Genomic DNA, 4,346 nt, shown 5'->3' with positions numbered 1-4,346 from the left:
ATATTTAATGCATGTTGAGATGCAGGGGCGATAACCACATGCAACGCGCGCCGTGATGACTAGGGTGCGATAGTCATCACGACGCGCGTTGTATGTGGCTATCGCCCCTGCATCTCAAGCGCATTAAATATGCAGTAGAGTTAGAAATAGGAAATGCCAAATTACGTGTCCAGCTTCTTCAACAGCCCTTCGACATGTTCCCCTGCCTTTGGACAAGTTCCCCAGCTTCAACCGCCCGCCTTTGGTTCCTTGTTGTTTGTCTTACCAATAAATCAACGCCACCTCAAGATTTCAGGGACCGCACTCTGGAGCCTTTTGGTTTTTTGATACTTTTGTGTCCAAAATATCGAGAACCCGACAGAGTGGCCTCTCTCTTTGTGATATTATTTTCTCTTTCATATTCCTATCCTTATCTTCTGTCATGTCAAGTCATATCAATCTTTATCTTGACCATGACAGGAAGTTTTATTACTAAAATACTTGGAATTGTAAAATTTATATTACAATTCGTTCAATCCCATGTAAAAAGATGTACCTAATATTTGATTTCCATAAGATACGCATGTGGCCGCCTTCTGACTAAACATTATTTATTGATATTAATTTCATATCCCTGTGGGCGCCTTCTGACTAAACATTATTTATTGATATTAATTTCATATCCCTGTGGCCGCCTTCTGACTAGATATTATTTATTGATATTAATTGGATATTGGTTAGTCGGTTAATGAGGCGGTGTTTGTCATCGGTACGTATGAAATGCCACTCGAGAGTGATCTACGAAAAGGAAAATTGATAGAGGTTTTTCTTTTATATATATATGTATCAACGATGAGATACTCCCTGTACATTGTTCTCCTGCTCTTCTTTGTCTCTTGTTCACTCATATCACCATATTCAACAATCACTGTTGGATTCCGGTTTCCTCATCATCATCGCTGATCCTTCTGAGTCCCTCTGCAGCAGAGGAAGAGAGATGTTGGAGATAATTACTGCAAGTTACATTCAAAAGTCTTTAGGTTCAGGTAGTTTATATACGATTTAAATTTAAGAAGGAAGTGTCAGTCAGGTTAGAATTTTAATTTAGAAATTGTTAGTCATTCATGTTTGAGATTAGCATATCTTTGTTGACGCTTTTGAATGAATTTAATCATATAACTTCGAGCAATAGCAATAGAATCAATGCAATTTAATGAACAACCGATCATATCAAATTAATTATTTTACTCTGTGGTTTCCTCCCCTCTATCTATAGCCCCTGCAGATTCGTTGATGTGACTTTAAAGCCTACACACTCTGTCTAGTTGATGAGGGATTGTAGAGGACACGCCACTTCAGTTTCACAACGACGCAGCTACATCCCAACCTGCCACGGATTCTATGAGATTCACCGACGCTGATGAGGGATCCGAACGCCAACAGAGGTTGCCGGTATTGTGATATGAGATGGCCGGAGGCAAAGAAGAGGAAGAAAGAGGAACGCTGGTACAGACCGAGTGAACAGGAAGACATGTTAAACGTTTGGTATGTGTGTGCCATCCAGGCTCTGCTGTAGAGTCCCTTGTGGGAGTTTATGCTGGTTGGGTTTTTAATGCATATTTGTATAGCTTTTACGCACTTGAGCACTTTCTATTCCACTCAGCCCAACCAAGGGATTGTTGTTCATTCTCATGGTGGGTGGGTTAGTTGACAGTGAATGTCGTTTTGTATTCATAATAATCTCCAATGTCCGTATAGGAATAAGAATAACTGAAGTTTTATGTTAATTATGTTTTGTATAGATGTCTTAAAATTTAGCATGTTTTGTATTGGATGTCTTAAACTTTAGGACGGTGGCGGTGTTACTTTAAATTCAGAAACCACTATGAACAAATTAGTTGATTGTTTGTGTTATAAAAAAATAATTGTGCATGTTTAAGGTAAGTTAGTTGATAGGGAATGATTTTGACATGGTTACGTATTCATAATAATCTTTTTCATAATCATTTATGTTTTTCAATCTTTTTCATAATCATTTATGCTTTTCTGGATAAATGTTTCCATTTTACGATGGGTTTGTATAGTATTTGTTAGAATTGGAATTAGAATGGTGGAGGTTTTTAGATAAATTAGTTTGTTTGGGAATGGGTGAGAGTATTTGTATTATAAATTTTTTTGGAATGGTTGAGATAATTTTTTTGGAATGGGTGAGAGTATTTGTATTATAAATTTTCTGGAATGGGGGAGAGTATTTGTATTATAAATTTTTTGGAATGGGTGAGAGTATTTGTATTATATATGGAGAGGCCCCTTTTGCTTTTCTTCTTATTGTTGTTGCTCACACTAAGCCCTACGATAAGCCATACACTACTCTATGTTGTGGTCATCAACCTAGTGGTATTCATATCATTTGTTAGGCTCAGGTCTAGTCCTACCTCATGACCTAGGATTTTGTGGTGTGTGTGACAAATTTTCCCCGATCAAAATGAGGGCAAGGGTTCATAGGGTTCTCGTTAGATCTTTCCATCTTCCTTCCCCTCAGCGGGAAAGCAACTTCGTACCTTTTTTCCTCTCCCTCTCGACGGTCGAGCCCGTGATCAGGGAACTCACTTCATCAATCAAACTATTGCTACACTGACCGATCATTTTTGATCCAGCATCATAAGAGCAATCCTTATCATCCGCAGGCCTGCCCCTACTATTCTGATTTCAGGGGAACTGCTCGATCTCCAACTAGCTAGAGATAAGGAGAGGAGGGAGAAACTATGACTTGTCTCCCCTCTATATGGAATCTTGTTTCCGGTATCTATTCCCTACTATTCTCTTCCTATTAGTAAGAAAGTTGGTAGCTAAATCGTTGATTGGTTAATGAATGAAAATCGCTCGACCTTGGAATGGGTAAGAGTATTTATATTATAAATTTTCTTGGTTTACATTAAATATATTAGGAATTAGAATTAATTCATCCAAATATATTACTATTTTCTTTTATTTGTATTAAAAACAATTCCTATGTTTCTTTAAAAGTGCAAGATCCTTACCTAAATTGAGATCCTTACCGAAATGAGAAGATCAACAGCAACTCCCAGATTTTCAAACGTCATAAGTTTTTTAATTTTACTTAGACGTTGGATGGAGGCAGTGCTGGCAGTGAAGTCCGCGCAATGGGGATCCTAAAGTAGCCAGCGGCGAACGGAATGTACCGGTAGATGGAGCCGGTGCCGAGGTGGGCCGATGGGATGGCCGCCGAAGAGATATTGCTACGGCCGGCAGTATTGCGGACTGTGGCCTGTTGCGGCATTGCCAGAGTGTCGTCTGAAATTAAACAGAAGGGAAGGGAAAATGTTACATAAGTAGACAGTGTGATAAGTATTTATTTTTTATGTAAACGCGTGGAGTGACTTCTTAATACGTGGCAGTGAAATATATGATTTTTAAATTAAATATGCTATTAAAAAATATATTTAACTAAATATTTTCTTGAAATCAAACCTAGTTCACAAAAAAAATCAAAATTCTTAAAATCACCCAATTCCAACATAAACCACTTATTAAGGTTCACTGCATTTTCAATTTCTTGATTTAAAAGACAATTGGTTTTATTATAATCAATTAGTTTTATAATAAATTTGTATCTCAACAAAAACATCAATTTTTTGAATTGTACCTTAGCACCCAACATGTTACCATGGCTACAGGTCAAAACTTAACCTGTAATTGCATACTCTATAATGGTTTCGAATTTCATTCCCCTCTTCTTTATACAACTTTAAATACTACACAACATAAAGGTCAAACGCAGCATTCCTGCTATTTTACATTTATTGGGCATTTTTATCTTCTTCATTTCTAAATTGTTAATTATATTATTGAATCGTAAATTTTATGATGCAATAATATGGGAAGAATTATGGAAGTTTTGATAATATTTGTTATCAAATATTTTAGAGATTTTTGAGAGGATAGGTAGAGATCTTACTTGCTAGATGTTAAAACATAGTTGTAACCACATGAGATATTTATGGATATTCTATGATAGATTTGTGGATTTAGGGGCTATTTGTGGATCTACTTTTACTATTTAGTTATCTTTGTTTTGATATAAATGAGAGTGCCTTCTCCATTTAAAGAGAGGAACTCTTGGAGCATAATTCCAAACTATGATGTAATACAACACATTTGATAAGTTCTTGTGTTATTTAGTTTATAGTTTTATATTCTTGTTTTGTTGTAAGATGTTTTATAATTCATTTAGTTTTATAATATGTGCAATTTATATTAGCTTTCTTATGTTTTAAATTAGTTTCTTTTGCAAATCAATAGTAGCACTTTTCTTATTGTTGCAAGTGTGAGCCTTTAGCACATGA

At 36.0% G+C, this 4,346-nt stretch overlaps 1 long non-coding RNA gene across 1 annotated transcript; it reads left to right on the top strand.

Moving 5' to 3' along the window:
* Positions 1–807: 807 nt before the first annotated feature.
* On the top strand, positions 808–1,766 carry LOC149139257 (uncharacterized). The gene is made up of 2 exons (XR_016264529.1): positions 808–1,025; positions 1,256–1,766. It is a non-coding gene; the product is annotated as an uncharacterized LOC149139257 (long non-coding RNA).
* The last annotated feature ends 2,580 nt before the right edge of the window (positions 1,767–4,346 follow it).

Source organism: Pinus tabuliformis, chromosome X (assembly GCF_031772625.1).
Source record: "Pinus tabuliformis cultivar Carrire ecotype Pingquan chromosome X, CPIR1, whole genome shotgun sequence".
In the NCBI taxonomy this organism is placed as follows: domain Eukaryota; kingdom Viridiplantae; phylum Streptophyta; class Pinopsida; order Pinales; family Pinaceae; genus Pinus; species Pinus tabuliformis.
This window is presented reverse-complemented; position numbering and strand designations above follow the sequence as displayed.